Genomic DNA, 23,299 nt, shown 5'->3' on the forward strand with positions numbered 1-23,299 from the left:
CCCCACCCTTTTAAGACACTTGGACAAGAATCCAATATGGCGACCAGTCATACCATATGTTCAGAGCGATGTGTTCAGTACGAGTATTCTCCCCACCCTACCCCGCCCTTACAGCGATCTTTGTTATATACCCTCTGGAGGCAAGATGGCGGCATATGTTCAGACCATATGTTAAGTTCACTGCCACTGGGATTTCTTCCACTGCCTTCTTTGTAACCTTCCCTTGCCCCTACATACTCTCTAGACTCTGGCGGCCATTTTTAACCTTCCTTTTAGGTTTCCTTTTTTAGTTGTCCTACTCTCTAGACTATTTTCGCTACTTGTAACCTTCCTTTTAGGTTTTCTTTTTATTATTTCGTGTTTTCTTCATTTTGAAATATCAATAAACTATTATTAATTGTTTTCGTTTTCTTTTATACTTTTTTCATATTAACTAACAAATGAAAAGGGAAAATTCTTTGTAAAAAACTAGGCATTACATAAAATGTAAGGATTTCAGCTACTTGTGGTAACATATTCATTTCGATGAAATGTACATTACACGCTCAGTTTGATGCCGTCTTTGGGCAAGGCCAAGAACGAGTAGTACTACGAGGGAATCTTTGAATGCCTCTAACTACCTTTTAACCTAAGAGCCAATTGTCTTTATTCATATTTTTAAATGAACAGTTCTTAGGATTAGGCATGGTTACCTCGCATGAGATAGAATTATATATCCTCGAGTAAAATAAAAGGAAAAACTTTTTTTTTAAACATAGAGCTGGTAGCGAGAAAATGCGGGAAAGTTGTTTGTGATTTGTTCCTTTCCCCTGAGCTGCCACAGTGAGGGAAAAACGGATAAAATAAAGAAGGAGTGGCGCATAGCCGCACAGCCCATTTAGCGGGTGGTAGGACGGACTAGAGGAGTAATATTAATGTCCGATATACCTGAATAGATGGAGGCGGTGATACGGAGCAATCACGCCACATCTATACAGAGAACTAACTGCAGTGAATACTCATAACCAACACATTTCTTATATTCCACAATGAATCAACACTAAAATACATGCAACCTTAACCGCGATCAACTCAACCTCCACAAGGTTGTGTCAAATTCCTCCATAAATTAAAAATAATAATAATAATAAGTAATTGCTCCACAATGTTTAAAATGAAACGTTTCACTCTGTGTTCATAATTTACAGAAAACAAACATACTAACAAAATTCAACCTGTAAACAAATCTAACTTGGGGAATTCATTTACATAAATTATACTAAAAACCCTAATAATTTTAAGGCGAAGGGAAAGGATTAGTTTGGTGATTAGTTTACTGGCTTTGTCCGCGGAGATCCCAGTTTCGAATCCAAGCTGCTTGCATCCATAAATGTTCTTTTTTTTAAGAGCTTCTTACAGCTCTCATTCCGGTGATGGGCAGTGTTATGAGAGATTAGATTGTCTAATCGACTAGCAAACATACTTTACTGTAAATTCCTTTTATTAACCATTAAATAAAATCCAAGGCCTCTAGACCGGGAATCGAACCCAGTACCACAATACATATTAGCTTCGCAGGTCCTCGCCTCTAACCGCTCGGCTACCGTGGCGCTCTGACATGACCATATAGTGAATCTTTAAGACAGTCCTCCTTCATTCTCACCAAATGACCTAACCAGTGGAGACGACCTTTCTTTATAAAAGGTCACGATGTCTTCACTCAGCAATAACAATACTTCCACTTACAAAACGTGGGGGAAGTATTAATATAGTTAAGAAACTTTTGAATTAACATTTTAAAATTAGTGCAATAGGTCTTGCGAGTTCACTAAATATTTTTCTTGTCTACATTTCTGCTAATTGACTTTATTATTTGTATGGCATATTATAACTGGAATAACCATTACAGATCTATAAGTAATAGGTCAATAAATTCTTATTAAGGCCGTAGTAACTAAATACATTTATTGTAGAATCTAATTTTATATATTTCGTTGGAGAGAATTAAAGATTTATCCATATATTAGATTAAAATTTATACGTTTCAGCGAAGGGTATGTTTGAATACGAGAAAAGCTGCTCCTATAGAGATAATAACTCTTGCCGTGCTTAGCTTTTGGTGAATGTAAGTTAATCACACGCGATTCATCTAACATGCACAGACATTACGATATTCGAGCATCAAATTATCGCTAAGATTCTCAACTTCGCCAAATAACTAAAATAAAGTGCCAGGAAATTCCAATTAATAAGCTTAGAAAACTATGTATAGTCTAAGCGGGCTTTAGAGATCCCAATTAATTCAGTCTCCAACCAGAAAATTCATGAAAAAAAATAAACTTTTCTAACAATGTCCTATAATTAAAAAATGAAAAAAGGTAATTTGTGATGAATTTTCTTATCTATTTTGGTTTTCAAATTAGTCTAAATTTAAAAGGATTATTGTTAACTCTTTAAGATTGAGAACTACACAATTTGAATTTCACCCTTTGGTTTGGCAGTTATGTATATCTGTGTTCACTGTGTAATCTAGAGATCAGAGATAACATTGTTCATTTTTTGGCCATACGTTCTATCTTGGCAGAATCTTGGGCGTTAGTTCTTTAACTTTGTCTAATCTAGACAAAGTTAAGCGCAACTGTAGCCGAACGGTTAGAGGCGTGGCCCGCATAAGCTAAGACGTATTGTTGGTTCGTGGGTTCGATTCCCCGGTGTCTAGGACTTATATTTTATTTAATTAAACTAACTGCCTAAATTTACTGAATAAGTCCGTTGTGCCTGTTTCTATAGACACAATTGATACCAGAATTTATTTGTTAGTATAATCATATGTATAAAATGTTTTCATGTGTATTCATATTCTTATTTTATTATTATTATTGAAGCTTCATTTCCGCTTTCATTTACTTTACCCGTGGAATGGTTTAAGAGGATGTTTATTCTGCTTTATTACATTTTTAAAAGAATTATTTCTATTCTTCCTCATTAAATATGGTTTTTTTTTTTTGCATTATTCTAATCTTATTTTTATAGAACTAATTTTGAGAGTCATTTTTGGTATCCTTCTTACTTCATAATTGAATAAGTATTTAATTTCCGGCAAGCGGACTGCCAAGCCGTATGTAAAGTAAAGTAATTGCCTACTTTTTCAGGCGGGCTTAACGTCCAACAACCAATTAGGTGTCATGGACGGAGGCGACTAGCAAACATACTTTACTGTAAATTTCTTTTATTAATCATTAAATAAAATCCAAGGCCTAGACCGGGAATCGAACCCAGAACCACAATACATATTAGCTTTGCAGGTCTCGCCTCTTAACCGCTCGGCTACCGTGGCGCCTACCAAGTGCCAAGCCGTATATATTTTTTCCCTATTGTGAATGTACTTTAATTGTGAATGTATTTTAATTGTGAATGTACTTTAATTGTGAATGTACTTTAATTGTGAATGTACTTTAATTGTGAATGTACTTTAATTGTGAATGTACTTTAATTGTGAATGTACTTTAATTGTGAATGTACTTTAATTGTGAATGTACTTTAATTGTGAATGTACTTTAATTGTGAATGTACTTTAATTGTGAAAGTACATTAATTGTGAATGTACTTTATATTAATATTATTATTAGTGTTATTATTATCATTCTTATTTTTTTGTTTAATGATTTAAGGCGCGTCAACATCTGAGGTTACCCGGAGATTTTTCCAGTGCACTGCCAGCCTCTGGATAGTGTTCTCCCGTTACAGACAACACCGCCCATCACCAGACAGTGAGCTGTAAGAAGCTTCTAGAAAGAGAAAAATTAAGGGCCAGCAGCCGGGATTCGATCCCGGGACCTCCGCGTGTGAATCGAATACGCTAACCGCATAGCTAATCTGTACCCTTATATTATTATTTAACAAAAACTTTCAGTTTAAAATGTTAAGTATAAGGGTTGATTAAACGCCAAAAGGTACACAAATCAGCAGGTAACCAACATTTCATTAATATTTCATTGATATCATTAACCTAATTTTACTGTATTAACTTTTCATTAATATTTTTTAGAATTTATTACGTGTCCCAGACCCTTATGCTGGCCATTTTATTCATAATAATTTTTGTGCTGCGAGAAGGCTCGCTTCATCTAATTTAGATTGATTTTAAAAGGACGTATCTATCTATTAATGCACAGGTTTTTTAATGAAACGCAATTTAAAAAAAAATTATTAAATTAAATTAAATTATTAAAATACTTTTTAAAAAATGCATTCACCGAAATTATTACATCAGTATGAACCTAAAAATCATTGATTTAAGTTCATCCTTTGATTAAATTAGTTGGATACAATTTGCCAAGTACACTTCTTTAAAAATAACAGATAATTAATACTTAACATGGTTTATTAATATTAAATATTATTATAGTTATCTTTAATTACACTTTTAATTTGTTTACTTATATTTGTATATATATTATACTTATATTATAGATATAGATTTAAATATTGATATACTAGGGGCGGGCGTTGGTCTTGTAGTCAAGAGCGTGACAATGTAAGTGGTAGAACCCCAGTAAGACTACTTTTTATTTGTCAGAAAAAATTGTTTTTAGTAAATTATGAGCTTTCGCCCCTGTCCACGTCACCTAATTGGTAGATGGATGTTAAATACCGCCTGAAAAAATAGGCGATTACATTACTTTTCTTATTATACAGTATATACTAACTAAATAAATACAACGTAATTAAGGATATTTTTAAATTAATTTATCCCTAGATGGATTACTCTGAAGGTTATATACATATATGTAAAACAAAATAAAGATATTTATATTTTTCAGATGGCAATTATTATTTAAATAAATAAATAAATAAAAATTATTATTAAAGTGCTTTACTAATTATTTGATAACAAAACGTCTTTGATAAGTACTCAATTAAAGACTACATTCAATTAAAGTTTGCAAATGAATTATAATTACAAGTATTGTTTATTTGTTATTAACTGCATAATTTGTGCTCATATATTCTGCAGTAAGACTAATTCAAGATTCAATTTATTTTAAATCCGTGATTCAGATTTCAGCAGCAATAGACCAACTCCTACTTTCCCTTTTCCATTTGAATGTGAGAGTGTGATGATTATTCAGAATAAAGCGCCTAAAAAGAAAAATCGCAATAATAATTTAGATTACAGTTAAAGTAAAGTGCCTTTTTATAACTAATGATGATATTACTCACCTTTTATTATTATATCAAAAAAATTATTATGAATAAAATGGCCAGCATAAGGGTCTGGGACACGTAATAAATTCTAAAAAATATTAATGAAAAGTTAATACAGTAAAATTAGGTTAATGATATCAATGAAATATTAATGAAATGTTGGTTACCTGCTGATTTGTGTACCTTTTGGCGTTTAATCAACCCTTATACTTAACATTTTAAACTGAAAGTTTTTGTTAAAGAGATTTTTGTACCTTTTGGATAGATTTATTTATAGTTTTATAGAGGGTTGCAAACAATACCATATTTACACAGCATAAACATTTATGAATATATCCTCCCTCTCCTGGCTCTGCGTATAGTTAGCCTTTACATCCTGAAACATAAGTAACTCCGACGGACCCCTCATCCTTTCTCACCTGGGCTTGGGACCGGCTTGGCGGACTTAGTCCGTCAGTTAGTTTAGTCTCACATTTAAAATAAAAGTACAAAAATATGTAAATAAATAATAATATAATTATTTTTAAACAAATCTTTCACAGTGTGGACAATTTTTTTTATTTAATATAATAAATTGTTTCTTTTGAATTAGTTGTGCAAATCTTACAACTGCATCAAACATAAAATTAAATTCAGTTCATAAATAAAAATTTCCTTCATAATTTAGAAGAAACAACGATCGTAATATTTAAAAAGTTACAAGAAGTTGAGTGCAATTCAATTCCATTATGTAATTAAATTAACTGCTTATAGGGCTGGAACTGTGAAAGGTTCATTTAAAGATAAGTAAAACATCAAAACCATATAATTAAGAATATTGAATTATTAAGTGATGACCTTTTGGCCATTCGGTATAAGAAAACTAATTCAAATGATATATACAAACTTAAAACATGCAATTAAATAAAATACAGAAATTAACTTATAAATATCGTACGATAAGACATAGAATTTGTTTTATTCGCAAATATAAATGTAAATTACAATTGAATAAATTGCGTCATCTTTTTTTTATATTATTATTGTTTGAAATATATTTGGCCTGATTAAATACAATAAATTACAAAATGGGAAATGACATCGAAAATGAAGCAATAATTTCTTTCAAGGCGAGTGATTGACTTGAGACATGGAACCTAAGGTATAGAATCGTACCATCAACTATTCAAGTTATTAAATAAAAACTAAAAACAAAAAATGAACACAGTTATTAGATCTTAAGTGAAATAGTATAAAAACTTAGGTGGGCATAATAAATTTGTTGTCACTTACTATTGTGATAGTATGTGAGGACCAAACAGAGGTATTCATTGCGAAAAACATATTCTATGTAAACAATTTTTTTACTTCAAAAAACAGAAACATGCACAAATAAATTAATAATATCAAATAGAATATTTTCAGTCAGTCCAAATGTCATCTGCTGGCTCTCCAACGGCTAAAATTCGATATAAAAATATTTTAAGTTTTACTAAAAATATAGATTTTTTTTTAAGCACGTTACGTTATTGATTTTAAAAATAAAATATACGCGTCTTTTAAACCCGGATCAAATTTAAAATTATAATTAATAAAGTCGTCATTTAACAAATTCCACGAATTATTTGGACTTTTTACCGCGCAAACGTAGTGGCCAGAATTAAGGTCCGAACCGTAATGGTAAATCACGGACGAAAGTGTGAAATTAAAACCGTCAATATTAATTTTATTTTCATCGAAAGAGTGGATTTCATTTAAAACACGATTTCCTTGATAACGCTTTAGTATAACTATTAGATAATCCGATACCGAGTATAATTTACTACGAATATAAATTTTATTTTCTCCGCATTCTGAACAAGTTATATCCGATAATTTATAGTCGAATAACGAGTGAAAGGTAACCGGCTCGTTATTTTGGAGAACCCCGAATTCTAAAAAGTACATTAACTCAAGATTAATGGGAACGTCATCCCAATAACTATTGCAATTGAAACACTTTCGAACGAATTTTACTGTACAATCAAATAACCTGCAAGGAATGTTATTTTCTGTTTTTAAAGCGGATATTAGAAATATTAGAAATTCTTGCGCGTCTTGTTGAACATTCGCGTTAAAATTTACGTCACTACCGTGAGCAATTAATTCGCGGAGTCTTTTGGTATTAGGTTTTTTGGCACCTCGAGTTATTCCGGATGTTAAAATATTAAATAATTCGAAAGTTACACTCACTTTTTGGTAGTTATCGCGAGTTTTTGGATCCGGAAAAGTTATGTTTATATTATTGACGAGGTTATTCGTTAGGTTAAATTTAACGGTATGTATATTAATCAAACACTGTGCAACGACATTCGCGTAACATGAAACGCCGTCAGAATTCGGTAAGCCAAATATTTCCGTTTTAGAAAAAAGTTCGCGATTAACATTTGATTGGAGAAGGGATTCTTCTTTTGTTAAATTGATGGTGGGGGAAACGCAAATATTATTATTCGCTGTTTGCAAACATGGTGATCGGATCATTTTATTTAAACGACGGTATTCACTTATCGCGTCCATATCTACTTTTATTTTTGCCGAATCGAAATCAATTAAATACAAACCGTTTAAATTAGTGACCCGCGAGAGAGCTACATAGTGCATGCCCGGTGCAAACACTTCTTTTCCTAAACTTGTGAATAAACAATCCAAGGTTAAGCCTTGAGATTTGTGGATGGTTACCGCGTACGAAAGAGTCACCGGAAATTGTTTCCTATGCACGTAAATATTTTTTAACAACAGAAATCGCGCTTTTACCCTTTCTAAAGAAAAGGGTTTGTTATTCACGATAATGATTAAAGAATCTACGACGTTTCCTTTATAAACAAACCGTTCCACTACACCAATTGTTCCGTTTACAATTCCGTTAGCAATATCGATATTTCGTTTAATCATTATTTTCGCGCCAACAAATAAATTTATTGTTTTAGATAAATTAGCAGTGCGGGAGACGTCTTCCGAAATTTTATTAATTAAAAAGTTCAAATCTTTTATTTTTTTATTCGTGAGTTTAAAATTATAATCAATTTCATCGATACTATCTATTGTGACTATTTCTTTCGCGAATTTATCTGAATAAATTTTATTAAAAGTTGTGCACTGAGCTTTAGTCGCGAAGAGACATAACGGATTTCTACCGCAATCGAGTAATACTTTATAATTTTCAATTACATTATTTAAATCATTATTAGGCAAAACACGTGAGTTTAATAGTGCGATGTCTTCTGCGCAGACATTACCCGACCGAATATTGAGCAAAGTGTTTATAAAACCGCTTTTATCATTTTTCTGTCTTACGTTAATTTTTAATTCGTCGTATTCGAACATCGACCAAAGATCAGTAGAACCGATAGACCCGAGTTTGGATTTGCATTCGATGCGAGTTAACTTTTTAAAAACTTGATTACCTTTAACGGGCTGCAATTGTAACAAATCACCGAAAAGTAAAATATTAAAATTACCGAAAGGTTCATTATTTTTAGCAATTTCCGTCAACCGAAGATGAATATAAGCGAAAACGAGACTCGAAACTAAACTAATTTCATCTATTACCAATAATTTCATATCTTTAAGTACGTGTCTAATCGCCCGACAACTTTCAACGTTTAATTTATTATATTCGGCGGTTTGTTGGTGCTCAACCGGGAGCGATAAAAGCCGGTAAATGGTGACGCCATTAACATTATATGCAGCCAGGCCGGTCGGAGCCGTTATAGCCACTGAAACAGTGTCTTTCTTGGGCGGAAATGTATTGTTAATCCAAACTTTTAACGCTTTTAAGAGATACGATTTACCCGTACCGCCTACACCAGAGACGAATAATTTTATTTGACTATTGCATTTATTATTACTTTGGTCGATAAGAGTTTTAGTTATTTTATTAAAAATCCGGCTTTGATCTTCGTTTAAATTAAATTTACTATCGCGATCGTCAATACTAGTATACATCGCCGCGCAAACTTCCAACATCGCCACGTCTGCATCCTGCACTTCTCGGATAATATTATCCTCTTCTAAATTAATGAAATTCTCTTCTTTGAATTCCGCAATTTTACTCTGAAGTTCTTTGATTCCTTCTTCAATCATAATTAATTTATCATGATAAGTCATGGCCTGTTTTAATTCCGCGGAATAATGGTCAAACGCTTCTTGGTACGTCCGAAAACCTTTTAAAATATCCGATTCATTACGCCACGGTTTAAAAAGAAGTAAAAGGGAGTGATAATACTTATTGCGGTCTTGTTCTGTATTTAACGTTTTGTAAATGGGGTGTTGAATCACGTAAGGTTTGCCGCGCTTTCTTAAAATAACATTATTTTTTAATTTTATTCGGTTTTCGGCTTCTAATTGATCGCGGGAAAGATCGTGATAACGACAGAAATCGTACAAGTTTAAAGTTTCTAGATTGTCGGGTCGATTCGGATAATAGTCGTTCAGCCATGACTTCAAATATATATCCGTGGAATTAGCCGGCATATTTTTTAGTTCATTATAAGGTTTTAGACATAGTTTTCTATTTTCGCGAAACGTGGTGCTGATATATCGCATATCTTCCGATTTACCGTACAAATGATGCCCGAGTAACCGGTCTATTGTTTCGTATAACCCGATCTGCCGATGCGTTAATTTTTTTAATCCTAAACTCCACAACGCTTTTTTATTCGATTCTTTACATATATCAGCCCATAGATCTTCTAATTCCGTTTTTTCATTTTTAGAAATGTAACTGGTTACGTAAATAACTAATCTCAAATCTCCGTCTTTAACAAATTGCACGTCAACGTTAAACCCGCCGGAAGCTAATAGAAGGACAGGGTTGTAGTCGTTAATGCGAACCTCACTTCTCTGTCTGGGCAAGTCATAAACACGTTTCGGACCGAAACCTTTAACTCTAGACGCGATTGTAGAAATAATGTCATTAATTATCAATTCGTCAGTAACTTTACGCGGAAATCCAAACCGACATTTAGTATACATTTTTTGTTTTACGCGATATTTTCGTTGGCAATACGAGTTACACTTATGCATTTGATATTTCCGGACAAACGAGTGCAAGACAGGTGACTCTAAAGGATCCGGTAACCGAGCACAAATATAAGTGTTAATAAAATCGGCAACCTTTCTAAAGCAATCGTTATTAATTTCCGGACTATCCCGAATCCACAATAACATGTGGTAATGCGGCGCCCCCCTTTCTTGATATTCTACGCGCCAAAAATAATGCTCCACGTAACCTAATACCGGATTTATTTTATCGTTTATTAAAAACTTGAACATATTTCGGATGAGGCGGTGATAATATCTACACACGCTAGTCGGATCTAACGCACATAACTCCCCGGCGGACATTTTCTCCACGTTAGGAACATCATTATTAATTTTAACAATATATTGCAATAATTCGGAATGATCATATTCTGCACATGACAAAGTTACAAAAAAAGTCGGCGCCCCAAAATCGCGTGTCATGGCATTGAGTTCTTGGCGACGACGTTGCCAATACTCCTTAGTACCCCGTAACGAACTAAATAGATTGATTAAATGCTGTTCCAACTGTTCATCGTTTACGGTAACTTTAGTTAAAATATCATTCACCGTGTACGGTTTGTACGCGCGAACGTTTAACAAGTGTGCTATGGCCCCGCCAAGGTATTTAAATTCACTGTCATTTAGCAAATGAAATAAATAACAAGGATCACGCCGAAATCGCCCGTCTTTATTTAATATCCGTGTTTTACGATACTCAGCGTCCGACAGAGGAACATTTCTATTTACATCAAATTTTCCGAACCTGCCTTTAGGAAATAGATGCGGGAATGTTAAATAATCTAAATTTTTATCAAAAACCGACACGTACTCTCCCTTCATTTGCTGCATTTGATACGATTCGATTTCGCTCGATTCAACCGCGCTCATATTTATCGGATGAAGGGAGTGAAAAGTATAAAATCCGGTTTTATAAAAAGTTGCACTATCTACTTTTTTTATGGATGCCCCGGATACATCCTTAAAAGTATATTTATTACCTATATTTTCGTTAATATTCGGTAACAATTTTACATTTAGATTAACGTTCGCGTATAACGGGTTAATTTCTTTTAAAGCGGCAATCGCTTTGTAAATTTTATTCGCGCTCACTAAATCTCGCCATATGACTCGGTTTTGTGTAGGTACGCCATTAACCAGTACAACCACTTCATGATTTTGGGGCAGTTCGTTCGGTAGCAAGTCCACGTTTTTCTGCAAAGGGAGGGGTAAATAAGTGACGCGACCCTTTAACCCTTTAAGTTTTTCACTGACCGCAATTTTCCCTTTTTTCGGCTGGAGACGAACTACACATTGGAACGATTTAACTAATTGGGTCAGCATTGTTTCGAAAATATTCAGCTTACCAACTTCTTCTGGCACTAGATCTACCTCTAAACAGTTATATGCGGCGCGTCCGGGAATACAATTTTGATTTAATTTTTGTGCACAGTATGTACAAATTTTAATATTATCCGAATGAACTTTATCATAATTTTTATTAATATAAATAATTATAGTTTGCCACGATTTATTATCTTTATTTTGAAATTTAATAAAATCTTTTAAATCCTCGTCATAAAATAAGATGTTGCAACATGCGCAAAAATTTTCCGGAAAAGAAGTTACTTTACTTTTTAACGAAGACAAGTTTTTCTTATATTTAGTCAAAATGTTTATTTCATTAGTGTCGCAACTAGTGGAAGGTACATATTTTTTAAATTTATTGGTGTCGATTTTAAGTGTTCTGAGAAACTTTTTTAAATCATTAACGGACCGTAAAATAGATTCGACATTATTCGCTTTATTTATACACGATGTTACACGATTTATTTTGAAAGACAGATTACGCATAGTGTAAATCTGTCTTTTTAAGTTCCTAAACGCGGTGTAATGTACCGATAATTCAGAAAGAATTTGCAAAAGTGTACTGCATTTAAATATACTGTTGTGTGAAGCGCAGTGTACGGTGTGTCCTTTTTTATTAAGATGTCTGTACCTACATGTGTTCGCAAGCTTTTTGATTGACATTTCATTCACATTGCTTTTTACTAATTCAACTAATTTATTTAAAATCGTGCTCATACTTTGGTCTGAAAATTTACAAGTGATACCGCAAGGCCATTCCACAATATTATTATCTTTAGTAATGTACTTTTTAAAATTGTGCCTATTCACGAAAACGGTGTGATTATCAGTGAGCAATATATGTCCGGGAGGAACCACGCTGTAGGAACTTTCGTAGAAATAAGGTTCAGAATGTGTCGTGTGTTTTTGTTTACCTCCGAATACTTTTACGATATTTTTAGACGTTAGTGTTTTAATTTTATTTACTTCGAACTTATTAACGGCCTCATCGACAACGGCTTTTAATTTATTATTTAGATACCTAAAGTAGGATCGGGCAATTCCGGTTAAATGTTTAGAATGTTTTATCAGGTAATAAGTCATTGTGCGATTAATTTTATTCCTTACACGGCGGTGTTTATTGAACTGACGATTCCGTTTTAAAGATAAACACAATTTATTTATTAGCGCGCATTCATCTCGAAATGTACAAATCTTTTTTCGAGTTTGAATCCGTTTCTTTAATAAAGATGCGAATGACGCCGAGGGTTTATTTACGTTTTGGCGAGTCAAAAAGTACCGAATATTTCTTTTTAAATTTATTACAGCGCGATTCTTTTCATTATACCTTTCTTGTCTTAAGTCAATTTCGTTTCTTTTTTTTTCATTGTACTTTCTTTGTGTTTCAGTTTTCTTTTCACTGTTTGTTCTGTCTTTTTGTTTCTGCTTCCTTGCTATGCCAACTTTATGGGCAACATTATACACTCTTTGCTGGTTTATTTTTTTATCTATATGCTCTCTATCATATTTCCTCTGTTTCTTCTGTATTTTCTCTCTATTAGTTAAATTATACTCTCTCTGTTTCTTCTGTATTTTCTCTCTATTAGTTAAATTATACTCTCTCTGCTTCTTCTGTATTTTCTCTCTATTAGTTAAATCATACTCTCTCTGCTTCTTCTGTATTTTCTCTCTATTAGTTAAATCATACTCTCTCTGCTTCTTCAGTATTTTCTCTCTATGAGATAAATCATACTCTTTCTGTTTCTTTTTTTTATCTTCTGTATGAACAAAATCATATTTCCTCTGTTTCTTCTGTATTTTCTCTCTATTAGTTAGATCATACTCTCTCTGTTTCCTTGCTATTGTTTCTTTGTGTTCCAAATTGTACACTTCCTGTTTTTCTTTTATTTCTATTTTTTTTCTTAAGTTATATTGTCGCTGTTTAGTTACTATTCCCTCGCGATTTTTAACGTAGTACCGCTGTTGCTTAGTTGCGGCGGGGGTCACAATAGTGTATAAACTACAGTTTTCGAGCTCAGCAGTGCTGTCAATTGTCTGTCTAATACCCGATACTAATTTTTTAATTGTTTGCTTTTTTTTCCGGTGTTTAGAAGGCATATCTATAATATAATTTAAAATCTTTAGTATTTAGAAATAAATAACTAATACTTAATATAAATACTTAACGTAATGTTTCCTTCGACTCTGGAAAAAAAAAATTTAGGTTCGAAAAATGAAGTAAATTTTGTTTTTTGCAATGAAACATAAAACTTTAAAGAGTAATTTTTTTAAATTGGAAATATTTTAATTTGATGTATTAACAAAAAAGAACTTTTAGAACAATAACTGATTATTGAGCAAGGGCGGAAATTTAGTTTATAGTTATCCAAATTCATTAATGTGCTATGGTATTATAAGATAGATTTGCAATTTACCAAAATAAATAAAAAAAAACTTAGAGGAGAATAAAAATAAAATCAATGAAAAACGAAGAAATTCTTCACTAATGCAGCAGAGTAGAGACTTCCGGTTTAGGGATTGTATTGTCTGTGGGCTTTGTCGAACCTGATTGAAATTAGTATCAGTTTAATCACTGATACGAGTATCAGCTTAATACGATTTTCGTTTTGAGATATTTTGACAACACATACAATGCTACATATACAGTATGTGCGCATATATACATTTCCGGTGGAAAGATGAAACGGAAAATTTTTACAAGGGCGCAATACTTGTCTAAGAGGAAGTGAAAAAGTAAAAAAATGTTTTATTTATTTTTTAAACAGGCACTTCCGGTTAAACAATTCTCTTCAAACTAAGAATTTAAGCGGAATATTGAATTCATTTGTTAGGACTTAAGTGGTACCTCCGATCACTAGAATGAAATGATTGTACTTTAGCCTGCCTACCTTCCTTCCTCCACCAGAATCGTTTGAAATTGAATTTTATCGGAAAAATGTTTCAAATAAAAGTAATAGACGTAAATATATGCAAACTATGTGCCGAGAAAATTACAGTAGAAAATTGTTTAGAGAAAATCTTGAAGAAGTGAAAACTGTTCATTAACATGATAATTTGGGTTACAAGTTTATTATCAGACAAAAGTAATGAAGCAAGTTGGTCTTAAAAGCGGGGAGATACGTTCAAAAAATGGATAAAAAAATAAAAATAAATTAGAGTATCTACATCACAACAAGAAGGTTTAAACTTTTAAATTTTTAAACTTTATTTTTCCGATCGAGCAACGAAAGTACTCTAAGCAATATTATTAACTTTTTGATAAAGGAAGTGAATTTTAACAATCAGTCAGAACTAGGATCACTTTTCATCTAGACAGACATCAGCAGTTAAGTACAATTAATCGGACTAAAATCAACCGCCAAATAAGAGTAATTTCTGAATTAAAATGTATTTAACTAAATTATTACAAAAAATGTACTTACCAAATTGAGAAGGATGTATGAAGTCTTCAATAAATAGTTTAATAGCTAATAAAATAGAAAAAATAACAAGCACTTCTTCTACGGATGTCAAAAGACGTTTGAATTAGATTAAATAATTATTTCCACTTTATAGTGCATTCAAAAGATAAAGGAGGGGGAAATCACGCCACTAAGTTAAGTTTAAATAAGTTTAAAGTTTATTAAATTAAAACCATATCATGTTTATTGTTTACTATTCAGGTGGAAAGAGTAAAGTCTAATGGCATTTATATTATCAAGTTAGGGATTAGTCATAGATATTATTTCTGAATGTTTTTATGTAGACATTATTCATAGTTTATTAAATTATAGAAAACATTATTATTATTGACTCTTTCTCATCGCAACAAATACAAATTAATATTACAAACAGTTTTAACTGATGAAGTTCTCTTATCGCAACTTTTGGAACAAGATTTTCTCAGAAATTATAATTTCTATGAACAAAATCTGGTAACAACACTCTCACGACTTCCTCTTAATATTATTCTTTAAATTATACTTACAAATATTCTACAAACTTGGGACGTTTGTTATATTTAATTCTAATAAGTTTAGAAATTTAGGATTAATCGGATTTCCTGTATAAGTTTCCCAAAAATTCCTGACAAACTGAAAAATCTCGTCATTAAAGTGATACTTCCGGTATACCGATTTTGACTAAAACTTTATCTCATCTAAGCTAAGACATTTAACGTTCTGCGATTTCTGGTATTTGATAATCACACACACTGAAACAGAGAGAGATAGAGGGAGAATTTTTTCAGGCCGCTCGTTACACTTTCATTATCTAAGCGAGGCTTAATCTACCGTGCAATAAAATGTCCATGTTTGAAGAAAGTAACACGCGGAAGTCTTTTCTGAGAAAATGTGCTCCCTTCATACACCCACAGCCAGACCATTTGATAATTTGAAACGATTGCAATACTTCCCCTTAATAGGTGTAAGAGCACACCTTCGCTTTACTGTTAAGCAGGGGAGCCCTAACCCCTTCATCCTCCCAAATTTTATCAATATCGGGCTGATTTACAGAGTTATCAGTAACAATAATATTGGAAGGGGCCTTACATACATTGGACGAACTCCCGTCCCAAATATGCGCAGCGTCAAGGCCTCTAAAATGCAAATCTACATAAAATTTTGAATAATATGACACTTCATTCACGAAAATCGGTTATTGCGAAGATGATTTGAAAAGATTGCAAAACTTCCCCTTATTAGGTGTAAGAACAGAACGTCGCTTTAATTTTAGATAGAGGAGCCCTATCCCTTTCACCCTACCAAATTTTATCAAAAACGTGCCAATATTTACAGAGTTATTAGTAAAACTAGTTATAGAGGGGGCCTTACATACATGGGGCTAACTCCTCTCCCATTTGAGGTACAGCATCGAGACCCCCAAAAGGCACATCTACATAAAATTCCGAATCGAATGACACCTCATTCATGAAAATCGGTTTGCGCGTTTAGGCGCTACGTTGTTTACAAAAAAGGTAACAACAACAAGAAGAAGAAGAAGAACAACAAGAACAAGAACAACAACAATTTTTGAAAAAGCCGTTTTTGCTCATTTTCAGCAACTTTTTTCTCAAAACCTATTAGATCTGGGTTGTTGCAAAAAATTACAGTCATAAAGGAGGATTTGCCCTTTATTTTAAAGAAAATTTGGGAATTTTATCTTTTATAGAAAAAGAGAAAAAAATTGTCAAAGTTGGGTGTTTTTCAACGTTACGCTTTTTCGTGCAGTTTTTGACCATCAACCCTTATACAACTGTCCTACCGGACAGTTTTAATTATTATAGTGGCAGGTGTTGGTCTAGTGGTCAAGAGCGTGGCTTTGTGTGTGGGAGATCGCCAGATCGAATCCCGCGTGAGACTACTTTTTTTATTTGTTAGAAAAATTGTTTATAGTAAAGTGGGCTTCCGCCCCCGGCCACGACACCTAACTGGTAGTTGGACGTTAAGCCTAGCGATTTTTAAAAATACTGATATTTTTAAAAAATAAGCGATTACTTTACTTATAATTTTTATAACAGTAAATTTGATGTGTTCATTAAGCCAACTTATTTTTAAAATAAAACTGTAAATTTCAAGAATATTTAATTAAAATGCGGCATGAGAATAACGTATTTGCGTCCACATTTGATTTTAAAAAAAATAAAAAAAATCATTTTAAAGATTTACGAAGTAAAGACATAAATAAATAGTGCTAAAATTGTAAGTGATTAACCAACAGATCGTTTGCCAAATAATTTATCGCAATGATTATGCAAAACTCTATATTTTAATAAACGAACAAAATCACAACCAGTATGGGCTGGGAAATTATTGTTAATCATTTTCAATTAGTTAAATTGTTTGAGAGAAACTTTTTGATTAATGCTAATTGATTTCCCTTGAGCACCGGCTACATAACTCCGTCCGACTGCAAATGAAAATCAGATGAAGAAAAGCAAAAACTTTTTCTTTTTTTTTATTAAAGAACTTAAAAAACTCCTCAACATTCATTTGCTAATTTCAAATGAAGATGCGCCTACCGCACGGAGACAATTGATTTTAGTTTCCTCATGAAGAAAAAAAGTTTCGAAGTTCACTCAAAGTCATTCTAACGGCTCAAGAAATGAGAGTATTTTTTTTTGTCACAGTTTCCCTTTTTTAAAAAAAAGTAGTTGTAGACACCAGGTAAACATTCTTGGAAGTGTGTGCTAAGAAATACTTTAATTCTGCTCATAAGCGATGTTTTAAAAAATAGAGTTTTGAAACGCGAAAAAGAAATGTTTTCAAAAATAGATTGAAGACTGAAGTTTGGAAATTTGATTAATTCAAAACAGTTCTGCTTCAAAATATTGAAGGTGTACTGACATTATCGACTCCCAGAAAATTACCTCTTTGTCACTTACCTGAAAAAAAAAGAAAAAAATACAATTAATAATTTTACAAATATTAATAATAATAAGGGAAGGGATTAGCTATGAGGTTAGCATACTGGACTCCCACGCGGAGGTCCCGGGTTCGAATCCAGCAGCTGACCCTTAGATTTTCTCTTCCTAGGAGCTTCTTACAGCTCACTGTCCGGTGATGGACAGTGTTGTCTGTAACGAGAGAACACTGTCCGGAGGCCGGCAGTGCACTGGAAAAAGCTCCGGGCGCTAATAACCTTGGATGTTCACGCGCCTTAAATTAATAATAATACAAATATTACAAATTATAAGCCATATTATATACAAAAAAAAATGTCTGCGTACAGTATGTTAATGCTTTAAAGAAACTAAATCGTAATATTGCGAGGTGCCACAGTAGCCGAGCGCGTTAGAGAAGTGACCCGCTAATATATGTTCTGTGTGATACTAGGTTCGATTCCCGGTCTCAGGGCCTTGAATTTTTATTTAATAGTTAATATCAGAATTTTACAGTAAAGTATGTTTGTTAATCGCTTAGGTCCACTATACGTAAATGGTAGATGAACGTATAAGTCCGCCTGAAGAATATAGGCATTACTTTATTATTTATTATAGTAAAATTATCAATTTAGTAATAATCGATTAAACTGTTTTCCAAAATTATAGTATTTAAAGTTTCATTATAGTATCATTTACAATAATTGAACCTTAATAACACAAATAGTGTCATTTAGAATATTTTAAGCTCTAACATAGTTCACCACTTGAGAAGGTGTTTGAACACAAGAACTTGCTGTTCACGTAACCTTGGAAGGAATAGCTTTTCTTTACAAAAATCACGTGTATGAACCACAATGATGTATTTTCAATGTATCCCCCGTTGATTTACGTGTTAAGCGTCTGTTTGAAGAGCGAGTTTAAAAAAAGTTATTTCCTTAATTATCCGAGGCAAACTTAAGCGTATCGATTAAAAGGCGTTTATCTTCTTCAAGTACTGCCTTAAAGTCTGTCAATGTAGAGAATAGAGCTGGTGGTATAACTAGGTCCGCAGGTATTTGCCCATTAGAGAGCAATAATAAAATGAAGAGAAGAACAACTAGGCGGCCGTCCCAGCGGAGCTCTGTCCTACTTGGGGGCCTGACTAATTGGGCGGTGACACAGTCAACAGCAGTCTGTACGTGGAGCGGATTGGCGTTAGGTTAAAGTGTTAATTAAGGGCTGTCAACCCATCTCTATCGTACACCGCATCTCCGTTCTAGCACACTTTCTGATCGTATTGTTAATCTTATAGTTGATGCTTCAAAAATCTGACGTGCACGCCTTACTCTAATTTCCCTCAATGCTATTTTTTTTTTATATACCAGAGTTATATGCTCCACCCACTTTTTTTTTTAATGGCAGGAAATTTCGAAAAAATAAAAAACTCGTATTTAATCATTATTAGTCTAGTTTATTTTCAGTGATTGACCCATTTTTTTTAAAACCCTGTATCTCGAGATACAGCATCCAACTTTTGTTTTTCAAATGGAACGTTATATTTTTTGTTGCCTATTTTTATAATATTTGAGCTCCTAAAAAAACACACAAAAAAAAAATTTAAATCGGTTAGGTTTTTCAAAAGTTATGGTAATTTAAAATATGAAAAACAAATTTCAGTTTATTGCCAAAATTACGTTATTTTTCTTAAAGAATCTGTTCAAACTGGGCACCATCAACGGATAGGCAAGCCAAAACTCTGGACTTCCACGCTCTGTCTGTAGCAGCACTTATGGTGGCAAAGTAAAAATCTAGGCAGGCTAGAGTTATTCGACGTTCCAGATCTTCGACTGAAACCACAGGGTTAAGGTTACTGTACACTTTATTTTTTAGATATCCTCACAAAACATTGTCCATTCAGGTGAAGTCCGGAGATCGAGGTGGCCATTGGATGGGACAATGAGTTCCTAAGCTCTTTTCATGGAAATTTCTGTCCAGGTAACATCGAACAACTCTAAGCAGCATTTTGTGCCGGGCAACCATCTTGTTGAAAATACATAAATAGCCGACGTTGTAGATGGAACATCTTCAAGCAGAACTGGCAAAATGTCTCTTAAAAAAAAGTTAGATACCTTGCACCAGTTAAGTTCTCTCTGTAGAAATATGGGCCGATTAGTTGATTTCCTAAAACTCCACACCAAACGTTTGTAGAAAAAAACAACCTGAACGTCGAATAACTCTAGGCCTGCCTAGATCTTGACTTCACCACCATAAGTGCTGCTACAAGCAAAGCGTGGGAGTCCAGAGTTTTGGCTTGCCTATCCGTTGACTGTACCCAGTTTGGACAGCTTCTTTAAAAAAAATAAATAAGGTTTTTTTTGACATTGTTTGTTTTTCATATTTTAAATTACCATAACTTTTGAAAAACCTAACCGATTTCAAACTTTTTTTTTAGGAGCTCAAATACTATAAAAATATGCAAAAAAAAAATATAATGTTCCATTTGAAAAAACAAAGTTGGATGCTGTATCTCGAGATACAGGGTTTTAAAAAAATGGGTCAATCACTGAAAATAAACTAGACTAAAGATGATTAAATACGTGTTTTTTATTTTTTCGAAATTTCCCGCCATTAAAAAAAAGTGGGTGGAGCATATAACTCTGGTCACCCTGTATAAGATTTAAGGCACATCAACATCTCAGGTTATTGGCGCCCAGAGCTTTTTTGCAGTACACTGCCGGCTTTCATTACAAACAACAGTGTGCTGTAAGAAGCTCCTAAGAAGAGGGGGGGGGAAATCTAAGGGGCCAGCAGCTGGATTCGAACCCGTGATCCAGGATAGATTTCTGTACATTGGGCCCTTAATTTTTGCTCTGTTTAGAAAAAACAGTTATAAAAGAATGAAAGAGGCATAATTATGTTTTAAAACTCCTGTTTTGTATAAAATTGAGTTGATAACAAGTTTGGTAATTGGAACAAGATAAGGTCAATGTGAAGCACCTAGTTTTCGTCGTATTCACAAGCTAGGTTGTTTCATAGCATGTTCTGCTTTTGTGATGAATGCTGAAAATTGAAGATAATATTGATAACTGTATTTAGGGCTTTTTTTTTTTGTTTCTTTAAAAGAAACATAATTGTTTTAACTTTTATTTGAAGGCAGCTAAATTATTAAATAATACAATATAGCCTAATGACTGGCGATACTGAGGTCTATGAATATTAACACGGCTTTTATTGAAACGTCAGTAAATTTAAATAGGGATTTCATTGGGACCGATGGCCGGACAACCGTGTATTCCCGTCCAATTCCAGTCAAACTTTTTGTGTTTTTTAATTATCATATGTAAATAGAGGACAGAGAACTCTAAACGTTGCTTGTATTGGTTGGCTGTATTAACCAACACTAAAGCCGCTGGTTTTAGAAGTTGAAACAAAATCCGCTGGACACATTCCTACTAAAAAAACCTCTTTTACTCCAATTAAGTATCATAAAAATCAACTTTATTTTCCATTTTGAAATATCAAAAAAACGAACATTACAATAATTTAGAATATTCAAACATATTTATGGTCTTTCAGAGGAGTTAATTGCTTAATCAGTGAACATAAAAATGTCTTACTTTCAACTTTCTAACTAGAATGAAAATTTGATTTTACTCAAACTATTTATTATACTGTATTGCCCTAGCCAAAATGGCGAAGATCTTTCTCATGACCTTTGAATTTTCTCCAGAAAATGGTAATTAACATGTTGAGGTCTCCTGAGTATCAGAAATTATAATTTTTTGGAGCTATAAGGATTTCTGGTGGAAGGATTGTATTAGGCCCTTCTTAAACATATTTTGAAGTTTCAAAAAGTGAACAGTATTAATAGGATGAAAAATTAATGCCAGTTTCAATCATTAGATTAGATTAGATTAAATTAGGGTGGCCTCAAGGCCTGCGCCACCGCGACCCCTATGGATCTATTGTGGCTCCCCGGCTTTAGAGCTCACCCTCCAGACCCGTCCGTTTAATCAGACTCTTAATTCTGGAGAGTGGCTCCTGGGTAAAGCTCTCAGGCCTTGGTTTTTCCTCCCCGAGAAGTAACATCCTTAGCCATACGAGCCCCTCACACTGACACAACACGTGCAGTGCCGTTCCCTCCTCTTCCTGACAGAACCTACAAAGGCTATCATCTGCCAGGCCCATGCGATGCATGTGCTTTCTGAGCCTGCAGTGGCCCGTTAATAGGACTACAATTATCCTTATGGCCCCACGGCCTTGACGGATTAATTCTGCGGTCAGTCTCGGCGAATAGCCTCTGATGAACTCCTTCGCCTGTCTCAGCCCAGTGGTGGCAAGCCACCACTCCTGAGCCTTACTCTGCACCCATACATTGATGGCCGCAGACTTAACACATTTCGAAACCCCAAAGCAGGGCTCCGGGCCGACGAAGTGTCCCGCAGAGCCTTCCCGGGCCAATAAATCTGCCACTTCGTTCCCCTTGTGTCCTGAATGACCAGGTACCCAAACTAGAAAGACCTTATTCTGGTCACTAATTTCCTTCAGGGCACCCAGACAGTCCCAAACCAGCCTTGAATTGACCTGGTAGGAACTAATTGTCCGTAGAGCAGCCTGACTATCCGAGAAAATTACGACCTTAGAGTTAATAATTCTTCGCCCTTTAATCTCGGTAGCACAGAACCTAATTGCAGCTAGCTCAGCCTGAAAAACTGTAGCTAGTTTTCCTAGGCTAACCGAAAAACTACATTTCGGTTTCGCCCCGTACACTCCCGCTCCTACTCCCTCCTCCATCTTGGAGCCATCTGTGTACCACATTGAATCTCCCACAACTGGGGGTCCACTTTTCCAAGCCTCCCGGTCCCCAATACAGACTTTGAAAGGCTTGTTGAAGTTATATTTGGGAGTCATAAAGTCCGAGGGCAGGCCCAGAATTGGGTCGGCCTCCAGCTCCTCGTATAAACTTTATTATGCCGGAGCTTTCGACCTAGGATCTAGGATCATCTTCAGGGCTATGGAACATATTTACAGTGTGGTAACAACAATTATATTACAATGAATATGTATAATGTAACGAAAATTTACAAAAAATATTTACCTAATTTACAATATACTGTTTTACATCATTAGAGGGTTGGTGTGTCTTCTGTCTGTTCATTATTTTTGGTGACTGAATCATAGAAATAGAAATAGAAAAGAGATTTATTATTCTGGGACAATTGTCCCCTAAGAATAAATACAGGAACAAATAGAGGCCTTAATAGTTTGGCCTGTGATTATACAGAAATTAAATAAATAAATAAGTATTTAGAAAAAGTGAAAATCAAAATAACAGCAGAAATTAAGGGAATAAATTAAAACAAT

At 33.8% G+C, this 23,299-nt stretch overlaps 2 long non-coding RNA genes across 2 annotated transcripts; both read right to left on the minus strand.

The window, feature by feature from the left end:
• Window positions 1-5,005: 5,005 nt before the first annotated feature.
• Window positions 5,006-5,620, minus strand: LOC141459583 (uncharacterized). Its single transcript, XR_012461518.1, has 2 exons — window positions 5,203-5,620; window positions 5,006-5,121 (listed from the first exon to the last, which is right to left on the minus strand). It is a non-coding gene; the product is annotated as an uncharacterized lncRNA (long non-coding RNA).
• Window positions 5,621-8,510: 2,890 nt separating this feature from the next.
• Window positions 8,511-16,850, minus strand: LOC141459582 (uncharacterized). The gene is made up of 2 exons (XR_012461517.1): window positions 15,018-16,850; window positions 8,511-13,779 (listed from the first exon to the last, which is right to left on the minus strand). It is a non-coding gene; the product is annotated as an uncharacterized lncRNA (long non-coding RNA).
• Between the last annotated feature and the right edge of the window lie 6,449 nt (window positions 16,851-23,299).

The sequence above is a fragment of the Rhodnius prolixus genome, unplaced genomic scaffold (assembly GCF_049639745.1).
Source record: "Rhodnius prolixus isolate KJV_2025 unplaced genomic scaffold, Rpr scaffold_11, whole genome shotgun sequence".
NCBI lineage: Eukaryota > Metazoa > Arthropoda > Insecta > Hemiptera > Reduviidae > Rhodnius > Rhodnius prolixus.